Source organism: Cololabis saira, chromosome 21 (assembly GCF_033807715.1).
Source record: "Cololabis saira isolate AMF1-May2022 chromosome 21, fColSai1.1, whole genome shotgun sequence".
In the NCBI taxonomy this organism is placed as follows: domain Eukaryota; kingdom Metazoa; phylum Chordata; class Actinopteri; order Beloniformes; family Belonidae; genus Cololabis; species Cololabis saira.
Window position 1 is genome coordinate 36729047 of NC_084607.1, and position 17216 is coordinate 36746262.

Sequence of the window (17216 nt, forward strand, 5' to 3'; positions counted from 1 at the left end):
CCATTTAAATGTGGCAAGCTCAACAACCTAACTTCCAAAGACCTTGAAAAGCAGCATGCAGGTGTACCGCAGCAAACACGCTGCACCGTTTAACGGCTCTGACAAAAACATCCTTTTCTCCTGATACACAGTTCCTTTATGTTACATATACATATATATATATATATATATATATATATATATATATATATATATATATATACACACATATATATACACACACACACACACACACACACACACACACACACACACACACACACACACACAGCGCTAACTCAGCTCAAACAGCAGGTGTATCCGCCCCTTTAATCTGATTGGTTTACGAGTAAATCGTGTTTTATCCACTGCTCTCCGTCCCCCACGTGGGGTGCGCTCTTATGATTGGCTGAAACAAAGGAAGATATCTGATTGGTTGTGAAAATACGTGTTAAAAAAACGCATGTGTGGATCAAGTCACGTCAGGGGAGTCTCAAAAGTCACACGCAAATCCAGCGCAGCTCACAGACAGAAAAACGTTTGTAAATCAGGTTATATTTGTGTGCGCATCAAAAATACATTTGTATATCCTGTCCTACGCACGTGTGAATTGTTCTGTGCATTTGTGAAACTTGTCCTGTGCATTTGTGAAACGGTGTGTGCATTTGTGAATTATGAGACTGTTCTAGCTCCATACACCAGCACCACCTTTCTTCTCAAGACTGTACTAAAGACCTCACTTCCAGTTTCCGCTCTCCCTCCCACTGATGTGTGTTGGTGTTTTCAGCACAACGATGGCCTCTTTTATCTGTAACGACATCTTCTCTGTACTTGGTACTCCATACTGGTAGCTCCAGTCAAACAGTCTTCCATCTGCTTCATTGGGCTCAAGTCAGGAGGGAACGGACCGCATCTGGACCATTCCTTTACACTCAATATTTTTCAGCCCTTAGAAATGGAGATGATTTGCTTAAAATGATTGCAATTCTTAAATAGAAAATGATATATTTTTGTGAAATCTCCTAAATTAAAATTGAAGATCTAGATTTTGACATCTCGTTTGATATGACATCCATTGTGGGGAAGTATCGGGCCAAAAACCACAGAAACGCTGTCAGTGTCCAAACACCTCTAGACCCAACTACAGAGGGTACTGTCTTAAAACACAGGATTTTCTTACTATACTATACATGTTGATATAACAAAACTCCACCGGCCAAGTATATTTGTTAGCAGCTAAAATAATAATAATAATAAATACTGACTTAAAGAAGAGTCCAGAAAAAGCTGAAACAGAATTATTCTCAATACTGATGAATAGAGTTAGTCATATAGTTCATAGTTCATATAAGTTTGTATTTAACTTAAAGGGGACCTATTATGAAAAACAGGTTTTTTCTGTCTTTAACATATATAAAGTGGTCTCCCCTCAGCCTGCCAACTCAGAGAAGATGGAAAGACACGAAATTCTGCAGTGTCTGTACAGCCGCCCGGATGAGCCGTCCAGTGTCATGTGGATCTACGCGCCAATAAGATTCTGCTGATTTTCATTACGTAACCAAAATGGAATGTGCATAGGTTGGCCTCCGATGCGTGAAACCACGCCCACAACTAACTCCGCCGGCCGGAGCTTCCGCCATTGTCTCATAGCGGGCGTATAGTGGCTGTTTGAACAATGAGGGACAGTAAAATTACACTCATAAAAGGATCAGTTCCCACAGTACGGACCCGGCAACTGCACACGAGTCAGCGGTAAGTGACGTACATTTTTTATGTTATTTATATTTGTCTACAAGTATGAGCTTTGCATGGGGTAACTATTTAGCTTAGCTCCGGTGTTACTCGTTAGGTAACACCGGAGCTCTATTAGTAATACATTTTTCTTCTGTTTATGGTTTCAGATCTTCCAAGCACCTGAAGCTTCAACGACACCTTCAGAAGACGCACGGTCCTTCCTTGAGCCAGTAATAGTGCATTAATGTTATTTATATACAACTTGGTGTATATAAACAGTGTATGGTGTATTAATGTGTACAAAGGTTTTTTTTTTTTTTTTAACAATAAAGTTGCCATTTGTGAAAATTCAGTGTTGTGATTTCTTTACAGTTAACATGATTCATTTGTCTTGTAACATAAGAAATGAAATGATGAATAATCGGAGTAAATAACTGTGGTGTAACTGTTTAGAATTCAATTAAATCTTCCTGTGTGAATTAGTGTGAAGACGAGGTGACCCGTTCCCTCTTCAGGGAACTAAAGGCTGATTTATGGTTTCATGTTACACCAACGCAGAGCCTACGGCGTAGGATACGCGTCGATTTAACGCAGAACCGTAATTCAGGCTTAAGATCCGTTTACACCGTGTAACTGAATGAGAGCGTCCGACTATCGCGTCGAGCTGCGTGACATCGGACGCTCTCTGTCCACACTGAAACCGTTAAACTCTCTCTGTCCACACTGAAACTGTTAAACTCTCTCAGTCCACACTGAAACTGTTAAACTCTCTCTGTCCACACTGAAACTGTTAAACTCTCTCTGTCCACACTGAAACTGTTGAACTCTCTCTGTCCACACTGAAACCATTAAACTCTCTCTGTCCACACTGAAACCATTAAACTCTCTCTGTCCACACTGAAACTGTTAAACTCTCTCTGTCCACACTGAAACTGTTAAACGCTCTCTGTCCACACTGAAACCATTAAACTCTCTCTGTCCACACTGAAACCATTAAACTCTCTCTGTCCACACTGAAACCGTTAAACTCTCTCTGTCCACACTGAAACCGTTAAACTCTCTCTGTCCACACTGAAACCGTTAAACTCTCTCTGTCCACACTGAAACCGTTAAACTCTCTCTGTCCACACTGAAACCGTTAAACTCTCTCTGTCCACACTGAAACCGTTAAACTCTCTCTGTCCACACTGAAACCGTTAAACTCTCTCTGTCCACACTGAAACCATTAAACTCTCTCTGTCCACACTGAAATCATCAAACTCACGGCCAGTTAGGACAGTCCAATACAAAAAAAATAAATCAATGGAATTTATTTTGTCCCTGACACTCGCTCGCATCGCATGCAGTTAGGACATGGTTTAATAGTGTACGCAGCCGCTGCTCTTCTGACCGGAGCGAGGCTTTGTGTCCTCCCCTGCTACACGTCATTCAGGCAGTCAATCAGCACAGAGCCTCATTATCATAGCCTCCCCTCCCCTTAGAATCCATCACAGATAATGAGGTTAGAAGCAGTAAAACTAAAGACATGGCCCAGAGGCTGAATTTCTAATTTATTTAGAAAAAACAATCAAACGTTTGTTTTTAAGACATTCATGGCCTGTTTAAAATAGACATTATAATAGGTCCCCTTTAAATACAGACCGACACAGCTGCTCGATCGGTCGGTAATAAAGCTACCATTAACCACAATACATGTAACCATGGCAACCAAACTCAAGCTGGACATAAATACGGCATAAAATGTGCAAAGAAAACAAACCTTGTGCCCCTTTTATCAGCAGGTGCTTTTTGTGTCAGTTAGGCTCCACTTTACCATTCAAGACACTTGTTTAGTCTTTCAGACACTTTCTACTACCGTTAAACTTTTAACGTTAAAGTCCGAAGCGCCGGATGTTTACGAGGTCTCAGTGAGACGCCTTCAAAAGAAAAGCACTACATATCGGTCTCCTTAATATATGAAATAAAATTGAAGCCGGCTTTAAGTAACGTTAATGAGAAAACAAACATAAAAACACATTTATAGAAATACTCATATTAAAAGGTCATTTACAATTTCCATTAATTTTTTCGAAAATTATGTTTTATTTTGAAAAGTGACCGGATTCCCTCTGTTACATCAGTCTCACTTGACGCACGTCAAGGCCGCGACACCACACGTCACGTGATTATTATTACTATAGAGAAAATACCGCAGTTTTTAATTTTATTTTTTATTTTACGCGACCATAAGACGCACATAAAATTATTTTTTCTTTTTAAAAATGTGCTGCGCGCCCAATGAAACGGTGCGCCGTATCTATTACCTGTATTACGGTAATGTAAGGCGGACGGCCACCATGAGAACGGTAAAGGGAGAAGGGGGCGTGTGAAGCACCCGTGAGTTGCGTACGTGATAGAGACCATCCACAGACGTTGAAGGGGGAAGGGGGGTGTGAAGCACAGTAGCGCTGGCGGAAGAAATGAAAATTGAACATTTTCATGGAGGTCAGTCTTGGTGCTTTCGCTTCATGAAACAGTGCCAGCGCAGCAGCAGCAGCGCCCGGCGGATTTTATGTAAAAGACGGAGAGCTTCCGCTCATTCTGCAGCCGACACATCACCGACAAACGCATCCAGCCCAGACACATCACCAACATGGACGGGGTGCCGCTCACGTTCCACATACCGGTGAATCACACGGTGGTGGAGTTAACGGGGACCCGCGCGGTGGATAGACGGGACCTGCCGCACGGTGGATAGACGGAACCAGCGCGGTGGATAGACGGGACCCGCGCCGGGGAGACGGGAGCCGCGCTGTGGATAGACGGAACCAGCGCGGTGGATAGACGGGACCCGCCGCGCGGTGGATAGACGGGACCCGCCGCGCGGTGGATAGACGGGACCAGCGCGGTGGATAGACGGGACCAGCGCGGTGGATAGATGGGACCCGCGCGGTGGATAGACGGGACCAGCGCGGTGGATAGACGGGACCCGCGCGGTGGATAGACGGTACCCGCGCGGTGGATAGACGGTACCCGCGCCGGGGAGACGGGAGCCGCGCGGTGGATAGACGGAACCATCGCGGTGGATAGACGGGACCCGCAGCGCGGTGGATAGACGGGACCAGCGCGGTGGATAGACGGGACCCGCGCCGGGGAGACGGGAGCCGCGCGGTGGATAGACGGAACCATCGCGGTGGATAGACGGGACCCGCAGCGCGGTGGATAGACGGGACCAGCGCGGTGGATAGACGGGACCCGCCGCGCGGTGGATAGACGGGACCAGTGCGGTGGATAGACGGGACCCGCGCGGGTTGTAATAAAATACAATCAAACTAAGTTTTGCTCCCGCTCTATTTTTAAATAAGCACACTTGTGTGCTTGTGTGTGTGTTCTGCAGCGGGTGTGTGTGTTTTGCGGCGCGCGTGTGTGCAGCTCCGTGTCTGTAGACTGCGCCTTTTAGGTCGGTGCGCCGTATGTGTGTTTTAAATCCAAAAATGACACACAAAAATGAGGGTGCGCCTTTTCACACGGTGCGCCGAATGGTCGTGAAAATACGGTATTTAGTTTTTATCAGCTACACCTTTAGATTGGGCCGTGAAAATATTGTCAGACATTAAACCGGTCCTGGTACAGAAAAGGTTGGGGACCGCTGATCTTAACGAAGAAGACAAAAACACTAAAGATGTAGAACCTGGAGGAGAGGATAGATGTGCTGCTGAGTCTGTGGCTTGTGTTCCATATCAAGTTATAAAATGAAAGTGAGAGAAGCTTCAAGCGGCAACGCTTTGTAATTTTTGTTAGTTTGTCTCTGCGCTGCTGTAAAGTCAGCTGGAGCCGTGAGCAGCTATGAAGAGACAGAGCTCCTGGTGGATCTGGTCGTTCCTTATCTCCGTCTAAATCCCTTTTCAATTCTCTCCTCAGCACCAGGTTTATGAACATCTGCACCTCAGAGTTGGATCATGAAACAGACTTTTGCTGCCGTTGCTGGTTGAATAAAATGAACCAGAATCCGTCAGAGTCTCTTTCTCTGATTTCCTCCTCCTGACTCAGACGTCTGACTCCAACCCCCCGACCAATCGGTGGCCTGTAGTGTGATGATGTCAGATACAGCCGACTCAGCAGCTTAGAACCTCGGCAGAATAGATACAGAAAAGTATCTACTCAGTACGTTAGACCCCTGGGGGAGAAGAACCAAACTGAGGAGAGGCGAGTCGAGCAGAGTAGGTACTAGTGGAAAAACCCCATTAGGACGCCATCAGAGACGCTCTCCGACGCATCACCGAGCCCCGTCCATAACCCAACCAGATATCTTGCTGTTGGGTGACCCCACATTTCAGCTACAAGGAGACAGACAAGGAGCACTGTGATGGGAAACGAAGCCAAACCCACAAAGTAAGGAGGAGACTCTGTAAACACACCACCCAATATTACAGAACCATCAGGAAGCCGATTCTTTATTATTATTATTACTAAACACTTTTTTCTCCCCCTGAAGTCTCTGTCCAACACTGCTGCCCACATGTGCCATTTCACTCCCTCACACATGTTCTATGACTTTTACAATAACTTAAAATAACATGATGGAAAAAGAGAGAAAATAAAGCACTTGAATAAATCCTAGGAAAGGTTGTTCTCAAGGAACAGACAGTCCCTGGTTTCGTCGTGCTGGCTGCTCCAGGGGATGAGATCAAGGCTACTGAAGGCACCACCCACTTTGAATGCAGATTTTGGATTCAAAAAATGTACAGGACCATGAAAAGCTCACGAAAATGAGTATTTGTTGGTCATGTGTCATGTTGTGCAAATACTGGAAAAAAATGCCACAAATATATACAGTAATCGCTGGCTATAACGCGATTGCATTGTGCATTGTTAATCGGGTCGTGGTGGGGCGGGGCTGATCACCGCAATTTGAAGCCTTGTATACCTGTAAGAATTGTAAAAAAAAAAAAAAAGGTTGCTACTTCGCGGATTTCTCCTATCACGGGTTCTTTTTGGAACGTAACCCCCGCGAAAAACAAGGGATTACTGTACAAGAGTATATGAAATAAACGAACGTCATCCTCTCATCTTGGTGCTGGGACTGAAACACCTCATCAGACAGAATAAACTCAGGACCTAGTGAATCAGAATCAGGTTGGTGGTAGAAATAGTCTCTGGACCATAAAAACAGACTATGTAACACAACAAGGCCACAGCAGCAACCAGGATACGCATGAGGTCGTCGTGCAGGGAAACACTGGCTCAGAGATGCAGGGCTCTTTCAGGACATTTTTCAAAACAACGTTCACTACTCCAGAGATCGTTTTTCTGTCCATGTGAAAAAGTTAGTTTCCTTCCAAAGGGATGTAATGACTGAGACAAGACGTGCGTATGGCCCGTCCCAACAGAACAACTGCTGAATTTTAGCTCTATGTTTGTCTTGATCCTTGATCAAACTTTTATTAAAGTTTTTATAGAAAAGTGTTGATGGCAACAACCTGGCTCAAGGCTAGGGCTGGGGGTCAATTCAAATGTCAAGAATCGATTCGATTATGATTCTTAATATTCAGAATCAATTATAAAGATTTGATCCGATTCGATTCCGATATTGGGTTAGTGTTATTAAAACTGTTTTTTCAGCTGTTGCATGAATGATATGACTGTAGTTCTGCAACATATTAATACTAGTATTATATTGAGATTTAGACATACGAATCGATTTTTAGGAATTAATATGAGGATCGATTTAGAATCAGAAAATCGATTTTTTTCAACACAGGCCTACTTAAGACATCTATGACATGGACGACTAAAACTAAATAGTACTGAAAACAAACACTGAGAAATTGTGTCTACAAGACAATTTAAAATGTTTCAAACTGTAAAGATCTTAAATGTCTCATAATGACTAGTACACAATATCAAAAGATTTCAAGAATTTGGAGAAATTTTCATCACAAAAGGTTTTTGTGATGAATAAAGAGGGAATATTATGTACATAGGCAATGTAACTATGCAGAAGCACGGTAGAAATCAAGGTATGCCAAAAAAGATGCATTCTGGGCTTGAACATACGTTCCAGATGGAGTTATGGCTCCATTGAAACCAAACGTAGCCTCTTCATCAACTACAGGATGTGCACAGACATCTTTAAATGTATAATTATAAGCGTGACTGCCTAATACAATTAAACCCATATCCGCTTTATGAGGGAGAGGAGATAACTTGGTTGTTTGTGCAATGAAACTTTCTCTCAACCAGGTTATGTGCAGAGTAAGTTACCATGGTAACAGACGAGCAGAAGTTACGTCAGCGTCTGAAATAAAAAAGCCTCACTTCAGGTTTAACATACTTATGAGTTTGCACAAAACCCACTTTCTGAACAAGGCCCAGACCTTTCACCAGTGGAAAACACTTGGCGCATCATGAAACAAAAGATCACAACAAAGAACACCCAGGAGTGTTGAGCAGCCTGACCAGAACAAGAACGGGACAACATTCCTGTCCCAAAACTCCAGCAACTGCAACCTCACCGGCTCTTTAGAGGAGGAGGGGATGCTGCACATTAGGGCTGCAGCTATCCAATATTTTAGTAATCGAGTATTCTACCGAAAATTCCATCGATTAATCGAGTAATCGGATAAAACATATTTTTGTTTAGTTAAAGAGCAATTATAAATATACATAAGATGTAGGGGTGGGTTAAAAATATCGATATATCGATATTTTATCGATATGCATGTGTAGGAACGATTATCGGTCCATAAATCCAAGTATCGATTTAAAAAAAAATATATACTGGTATATATATATATATTTTTTAATCACGATTTTTTCCCCCATTTTATCACCCAGTGCTCCTACCTAAGTCAGTCCTGGGCATTGCTCCATCTACCAACCCCGAGAGGCCCTGCACTGAGCTCAAGTCTCCTCCTTACTTGAGGAGTGAGCAGGCTGCTTCTTTTCACCAGGCAGGGTGGGGTTTCTCTGGCCGGACATGGCGCGTGGAAGGATCATGTTATTCCCTTATGGCCCTTTTGCACTAGTATCGCTTCTCCTCGGTTCTACCCGCCACGGCCCCGTTTTGCGCTTTTGCATTCGGGCTGAGACACTGATTGGTCGGGGGCGGGGCCGTCATCACCCTCCGTGCCACTGATTGGTCGGGGGGCGGGGCCGGCAGACGTTTGAATCAGGAAGCGGGAGTCAGCGCGAGAGCGACCCGCGGCTCGCAGCGATTTTATTATAAAGCGCAAAACGTCTGTTTGGTGATCCAACTCTGAGGTGCAGATGTTCATAAACCTGGTGACTGACGAGAGAATTAAAAAAGGGATGTAGACGGGCTGTTTTACTCTCAGCCGCTCGCGGCTCCAGCTGATTTCTCATCAGCGCCGACATGAACAAAGGTGTTGCGCAATCGAGTACGTCACAGCAGCTTCACCCCAACCTGCCCACTTCTCCCCTGGCTGTGGAAAAACCAACGGGTAGAAGTGGGTAAAGGCGTGACGAGCCGAGTCGGGCCGAGTAAGTCCTAGTGCAAAAGTGCCATTATTGTAACCAGAATATCGATATCGGATCGTATCGTATCGGAAATCGTATCGTCTTGGGACCTAGTGTATCGGAATCGTATCGTATCGGGAGGTCAGTGAAGATATCCAGCTCTAATAAGATGTTAGATGTTAATTGACATTACTAAGACTAAATGATATAATCCAGTAGGTTTATGGCTGTGCATTTAAAAACCCTGAACTTACACCAGTCGACCAAATTCACTGCCTTCACTCACAAAACTAAGGATCTTACCAAGAAATGTTCTTATTTCTAACCTAAAAATGCCATTACACCTGATAACACACATCACTTCATAGGTTAGGTGTTTTTCCCACGTGTTTCAATTGAACTTTCATTTGTGTCAAGCTAATTTTAAGTTCTAGTTACGGGAAGTTTTAAGTTAAAGTCTTTAAGATTTTGAGTTTTGGCAGTGTTCAAAATAAAATTATGAGACCTGCTGTATTGGAGCACATTTTCTTTTACCGTATTTTCACGACCATTCGGCGCACCGTGTGAAAAGGCGCACCCTCATTTTTGTGTGTCATTTTTGGATTTATAACACACATACGGCGCACCGACCTATCCACCGCGCGGGTCCCGTCTATCCACCGCGATAGTTCCGTCTATCCACCGCGCGGCTCCCGTCTATCCACCGCGATGGTTCCGTCTATCCACCGCGCGGCTCCCGTCTCTCCCCGGCGCTGGCGTATGTGGAACGTGAGCGGCACCCCGTCCATGTTGGTGATGTGTCTGGGCTGGATGCGTTTGTCGGTGATGTGTCGGCTGCAGAATGAGTGGAAGCTCTCCATCTTTTCCATAAAATCCGCCGGGCGCTGCTGCTGCGCTGGCACCGTTTCATGAAGCAAAAGCACCAAAACTGACCTCCATGAAAATGTTCAATTTTCATTTCTTCCGCCAGCGCTACTGTGCTTCACACCCCCCTTCCCCCTTTAACGTCTGTGGATGGTCTCTATCACGTACGCAACTAACGGGTGCTTCACACGCCCCCTTCTCCCTTTACCGTTCTCATGGTGGCCGTCCGCCTTACCGTAATACAGGTAATAGATACGGCGCACGGTTTCATTGGGCGCAGCACATTTTTAAAAAGAAAAAAGAATTTTATGTGCCCCTTATGGTCGCGAAAATACGGTAGTTAAAACTGTAGCGGGAACAGAGGTTTAGAGGAACCTATGTATGTACCGGGTAAAGGCTGATTTATGGTTCCGCGTTACAACAACGCAGAGCCTACGCCGTACGGCGTAGGCGCTGTGTCGATTTAACGCGGAACCATAAATCAGGCTTTAGAGGGGGAACATATAGGAGAACAGACCAGATGAATATAGAGTGGATTAAAAATAAAGGTTATGCACTGAACTACATGTGTCTCCCATCTGGGCAATTGCAGACTGCCTGAGCATGTTGCTAAAGCCAAACATAACCGCTGCCTCTTTCTTCCCCCTTTTACGTGCGTGGTGTCAGCGCGTTGTGCCGCATTAAATGTAGTCCGGGCGAAATACCTGTTTTGAGCTGGAGAAATTAAACGATTCCTCGAGGTCTCCTGTCTCCTGTCACCTGTCTCCTGTCTCCCTTCTCCTGTCTCCTGTCACCTGTCACCTCTCATCTCTCACCTGTCACCTGTCTGCTGTCACCTGTCACCTGTCTCCTCTCACCTGTCACCTGTCTCCTCTCACCTGTCACCTGTCTGCTGTCACCTGTCTCCTGTCTCCTGTCACCTGTCACCTGTCTCCTGTCACCTGTCTCCTGTCACCTGTCACCTGTCTCCTCTCACCTGCCTCCTGTCAGCTGTCACCTGTCTCCTGTCACCTGTCACCTGTGTCCTGTCTCCTGTCTCCTGTCACCTGTGTCCTGTCACCTGTCACCTGTGTCCTGTCTCCTGTCTCCTGTCACCTGTCTCCTGTCACCTATCACCTGTGTCCTGTCTCCTGTCTCCTGTCACCTGTCACCTGTGTCCTGTCTCCTGTCTCCTGTCACCTGTCTCCTCTCACCTGTGTCCTGTCTCCTGTCTCCTGTCACCTGTCACCTGTGTCCTGTCTCCTGTCTCCTGTCACCTGTCACCTGTGTCCTGTCTCCTGTCTCCTGTCACCTGTGTCCTGTCTCCTGTCTCCTGTCACCTGTGTCCTGTCTCCTGTCTCCTGTCACCTGTCTCCTCTCACCTGTCTCCTGTCACCTGTCTCCTGTCACCTGTCTCCTGTCACCTGTCACCTGTCTCCTGTCACCTGTCACCTGTCACCTGTCTCCTGTCTCCTGTCTCCTGTCACCTGTCTCCTATCACCTGTCACCTCTCACCTGTCTCCTGTCACCTGTCTCCTGTGTCCTGTCACCTGTCTCCTGTCACCTGTCTCCTGTCACCTGTCTCCTGTCACCTGTCTCCTGTCACCTGTCTCCTCTCACCTGTCTCCTGTCACCTGTCCCCTGTCTCCTGTCACCTGTCTCCTCTCACCTCTCACCTGTCACCTGTCTCCTGTGTCCTGTCTCCTGTCTCCTGTCACCTGTCTCCTATCACCTGTCTCCTCTCACCTGTCTCCTGTCACCTGTCACCTGTCTCCTGTGTCCTGTCTCCTGTCTCCTGTCACCTGTCTCCTGTCACCTGTCTCCTGTCACCTGTCTCCTGTCACCTGTCTCCTCTCACCTGTCTCCTCTCACCTGTCTCCTGTCACCTGTCTCCTGTCACCTGTCTCCTGTCTCCTGTCACCTGTCTCCTGTCTCCTGTCACCTGTCTCCTATCACCTGTCTCCTGTCACCTGTCTCCTGTCACCTGTCACCTGTCTCCTGTCACCTGTCACCTGTCACCTGTCACCTGTCTCCTGTCACCTGTCACCTATCACCTGTCTCCTGTCACCTGTCTCCTGTCAGCTGTCTCTTGTCACCTGTCTCCTGTCACCTGTCACCTGTCTCCTGTCACCTGTCACCTATCACCTGTCTCCTGTCACCTGTCTCCTGTCAGCTGTCTCCTGTCACCTGTCTCCTGTCTCCTCTCACCTGTCACCTGTCACCTGTCTCCTGTCACCTGTCTCCTGTCACCTGTCTCCTGGCACCTGTCACCTGTCTCCTGTCACCTGTCTCCTGTCTCCTGTCACCTGTCTCCTGTCTCCGGTCACCTGTCACCTGTCACCTGTCACCTGTCTCCTGTCACCTGTCACCTCTCTCCTGTCTCCTGTCACCTCTCTCCTGTCTCCTGTCACCTGTCTCCTGTCTCCTGTCACCTGTCTCCTGTCACCTCTCACCTGTCTCCTGTCTCCTGTCACCTCTCTCCTGTCTCCTGTCACCTGTCTCCTGTCACCTCTCTCCTGTCTCCTGTCTCCTGTCTCCTGTCACCTGTCTCCTGTCACCTGTCACCTGTCACCTGTCTCCTGTCACCTGTCTCCTGTCTCCTGTCTCCTGTCACCTGTCACCTGTCTCCTGTCACCTGGCACCTGTCACCTGTCTCCTGTCACCTCTCACCTCTCACCTGTCACCTGTCTCCTCTCACCTCTCACCTCTCACCTGTCACCTGTCTCCTGTCTCCTGTCACCTGTCTCCTGTCTCCTGTCACCTGTCTCCTGTCACCTGCCTCCTGCCTCCTGCCTCCTGTCACCTGTCTCCTGTCTCCTGTCACCTGTCACCTGTCTCCTGTCACCTGCCTCCTGCCTCCTGTCACCTGTCTCCTGTCTCCTGTCACCTGTCACCTGTCTCCTGTCACCTCTCACCTGTCACCTGTCTCCTCTCACCTCTCACCTGTCTCCTGTCTCCTGTCTCCTGTCTCCTGTCACCTGCCTCCTGCCTCCTGTCACCTGTCTCCTGTCTCCTGTCACCTGTCACCTGTCTCCTGTCACCTGCCTCCTGCCTCCTGTCACCTGTCTCCTGTCTCCTGTCACCTGTCACCTGTCTCCTGTCACCTCTCACCTGTCACCTGTCTCCTCTCACCTCTCACCTGTCTCCTGTCTCCTGTCTCCTGTCACCTGTCTCCTGTCACCTGTCTCCTGTCACCTGCCTCCTGCCTCCTGTCACCTGTCTCCTGTCTCCTGTCACCTGTCACCTGTCTCCTGTCACCTGCCTCCTGCCTCCTGTCACCTGTCTCCTGTCTCCTGTCACCTGTCACCTGTCTCCTGTCTCCTGTCTCCTGCCTCCTGTCACCTGTCTCCTGTCTCCTCTCACCTGTCACCTGGCACCTGTCTCCTGTCACCTGTCTCCTGTCTCCTGTCTCCTCTCACCTGTCACCTGTCACCTGTCTCCTGTCTCCTGTCACCTCTCACCTGTCACCTGGCACCTGTCACCTGTCTCCTGTCACCTGTCTCCTGTCTCCTGTCACCTCTCACCTGTCACCTGTCATCCGTCTCCTGTCTCCTGTCACCTCTCACCTCTCACCTGTCTCCTGTCTCCTGTCTCCTGTCACCTGTCTCCTGTCACCTCTCTCCTGTCTCCTGTCACCTGTCTCCTGTCACCTCTCTCCTGTCTCCTGTCTCCTGTCACCTGTCTCCTGTCTCCTGTCACCTGTCACCTGTCTCCTGTCACCTCTCACCTCTCACCTGTCACCTGTCTCCTCTCACCTCTCACCTGTCACCTGTCTCCTGTCTCCTGTCACCTGTCACCTGTCACCTGTCATCCGTCTCCTGTCTCCTGTCACCTGTCTCCTGTCACCTCTCTCCTGTCTCCTGTCACCTGTCTCCTGTCACCTCTCTCCTGTCTCCTGTCTCCTGTCACCTGTCTCCTGTCACCTGTCACCTGTCTCCTGTCACCTCTCACCTCTCACCTGTCACCTGTCTCCTCTCACCTCTCACCTGTCACCTGTCTCCTGTCTCCTGTCTCCTGTCTCCTGTCTCCTGTCACCTGCCTCCTGCCTCCTGTCACCTGTCTCCTGTCTCCTGTCACCTGTCACCTGTCTCCTGTCTCCTGTCTCCTGTCACCTGTCTCCTGTCACCTGTCTCCTGTCTCCTGTCACCTGTCTCCTGTCTCCTGTCACCTGTCTCCTGTCACCTGTCTCCTGTCTCCTGTCACCTGTCTCCTGTCACCTGCCTCCTGCCTCCTGTCACCTGTCTCCTGTCACCTGTCACCTGTCTCCTGTCTCCTGTCTCCTGTCACCTGTCTCCTGTCACCTGTCTCCTGTCTCCTGTCACCTGTCTCCTGCCTCCTGTCACCTGTCTCCTGTCTCCTGTCACCTGTCACCTGTCTCCTGTCTCCTGTCTCCTGCCTCCTGTCACCTGTCTCCTGTCTCCTCTCACCTGTCACCTGGCACCTGTCTCCTGTCACCTGTCTCCTGTCTCCTCTCACCTGTCACCTGGCACCTGTCACCTGTCTGCTGTCACCTGTCTCCTGTCTCCTGTCTCCTGTCACCTCTCTCCTGTTTCCTCTCACCTCTCACCTGTCACCTGTCATCCGTCTCCTGTCTCCTGTCTCCTGTCTCCTCTCACCTGTCACCTGTCTCCTGTCTCCTGTCTCCTCTCACCTGTCTCCTGTCTCCTGTCTCCTGTCACCTGTCTCCTGTTTCCTCTCACCTCTCACCTGTCATCCGTCTCCTGTCTCCTGTCACCTCTCACCTCTCACCTGTCTCCTCTCACCTGTCACCTGTCTCCTGTCTCCTGTCTCCTGTCACCTGTCACCTGTCTCCTGTCTCCTGTCTCCTGTCACCTGTCACCTGTCACCTGTCTCCTGTCACCTCTCACCTGTCACCTGTCTCCTCTCACCTCTCACCTGTCTCCTGTCTCCTCTCACCTGTCTCCTGTCACCTGTCTCCTGTCTCCTGTCACCTCTCACCTGTCTCCTGTCTCCTGTCACCTCTCACCTGTCTCCTGTCTCCTGTCACCTCTCACCTGTCACCTCTCACCTCTCACCTGTCTCCTCTCACCTGTCTCCTGTCTCCTGTCTCCTGTCACCTGTCTCCTGTCACCTGTCACCTGTCTCCTGTCACCTGTCTCCTGTCTCCTGTCTCCTGTCACCTGTCACCTGTCTCCTGTCTCCTGTCACCTGTCTCCTGTCACCTGTCACCTGTCTCCTGTCTCCTGTCTCCTGTCACCCGTCTCCCGTCACCTGTCTCCTGTCTCCTGTCACCTGTCTCCTGTCACCTCTCACCTGTCTCCTGTCTCCTGTCACCTCTCACCTGTCTCCTGTCTCCTGTCACCTCTCACCTGTCACCTCTCACCTCTCACCTGTCTCCTCTCACCTGTCTCCTGTCTCCTGTCTCCTGTCACCTGTCTCCTGTCTCCTGTCTCCTGTCACCTGTCTCCTGTCTCCTGTCTCCTGTCACCTGTCACCTGGCTACTCTGCTCTGCGGTGCTCAGGTGTCAGCGTGTCCTTTAGCTTTAGCTGCAACACCTAACTGCTGGAGACGAACCCGCAGCTCTTAAAACACACAATTAGCCATTCTTAACTCTGAGGGAGGAAACACATCATCAACTGTGTAGGACTCAAGTCTGATTTATGGTTCTGCGTTAAATCGACGCACGTAGCCTACGGCGAGGGTCACGCGTCGCTGCGTATCCTACGCCGTAGACTCTGCGTCGGTGCGACGCGGAACCATAAATCACCGCACACACATGGCCGCGTCAGCGCCACAGTACCGTGGATGTCGGCGGCGCCGCAGCTCCGCTTCCTCCCGGCTCCCGGCACCGGAGCTCGGCGTGTCCCTCCGCCGGGGCTCTGCGTGTCCCTACGCCGGGGCTCGGCGTGTCCCTCCGCGGTACTCCCGGGGACTAGTCCCGCAGCACAGCGCGTACAGCAGCGAGCGGGGCGGCTCTCAGCTCCTGGCTCTCAGCTCCTCCATATTTACGGCGTGTCCTTCTTTCTCCCTCTCTCCCACCAACAACAACATTATTGACGTCCTCCTCCTGCCACGTGACCGGGCTGTCACGTGACCAGTCTGCTGGGGCTAAAAATAGACCCGACGCAACCCGGCGGAGGAGGACGGAGGACGGAGGACGGAGGGCTTTCTTCCTTCCTTCCTTCCCCGCTTACTTCACCTAACTTACTATGTTTGTGTGTCCTCGGTACACATACAGCCACAAACCAGAGACCAAAGTCCACTTCACACCCAAGTCACTGTTTTGAAGATTATCCGGCAACATGTTGGCAGTGGCGCCACCAGGGGGGGCGGGGGGGGGCAGGGGATTCTATCGCCAAAATGCATATCAGTAGGCGTTTAAGTATTATATATATATATATATATATATATATATATATATATATATATATATATATATATATATATATATATATATATATATATATATGTATATACAGAAAAAAAAAATTATATATATATAATGTTAATGTTGAAATACAATTTCAAGAGTCGAAGTCGAAATTTCGTGTATAAAGACGAAATTTCGTGAATAAAGTCGGAATTTCGAGAATAAAGTTGAAATACATTTACTTTTTTCTCGACATTTAGACTTTTTCTCGATATTTCGACTTTTTTATCAACATTTCGACTTTTTCTCGATATTTCAACTTTTTTCTCAAAATTGTACTTCGACATTAATCTCAACATTTCAACTTTTTTCTCGTCATTTCGACTTTTTTCCCGAAGTGCATAATGAAAAAAAATTCTTCCACCCCTATATCCATGGGGTCCATATCCATATATATATATATATATATATATATATATATATATATATATATATATATATATATATATATATATATATATATATATATATATGCCTTCGGTTTTTACTAACATGGTATTAACCATTAATACATATGCAGACAAGTTAGAAAGTAAAAAAAAAAATAAATAAATGTATTTCTGAGCCTGTATACTACAACAGTATAATAAAGTCCTGTAATGATGGCTTTTAGTTTTGGTGTCCACCTCAAACACTGCTACGTTTTCAATCCCAGCGGCTACGATGTATTTCCCTCGTGCTTCAGCACAAATGAGTTTAGAGCAGGGGTCCCCAACCCTGATCCTGACAGTGCTGACAGCAGGGTAGCATCTAAAACATGTTGGATAGGAGCTCTCCAGGACCAGGGCTGGTGACCCCTGGTTTACAGTG

At 48.1% G+C, this 17216-nt stretch overlaps 1 protein-coding gene across 3 annotated transcripts in view; it reads right to left on the minus strand.

Annotated features, from left to right (window-relative positions):
* The window catches only part of hdac5 (histone deacetylase 5), a 120834-nt gene extending 104822 nt beyond the window's left edge, over positions 1-16012 (minus strand). For all 3 annotated transcript variants that reach the window (XM_061711060.1, XM_061711059.1, XM_061711057.1), the window contains exon 1: positions 15777-16012. The gene's annotated coding sequence lies outside the window, so the exon portion shown is untranslated. The remainder of the gene's footprint in view (positions 1-15776) is intronic.
* Positions 16013-17216: the final 1204 nt, after the last annotated feature.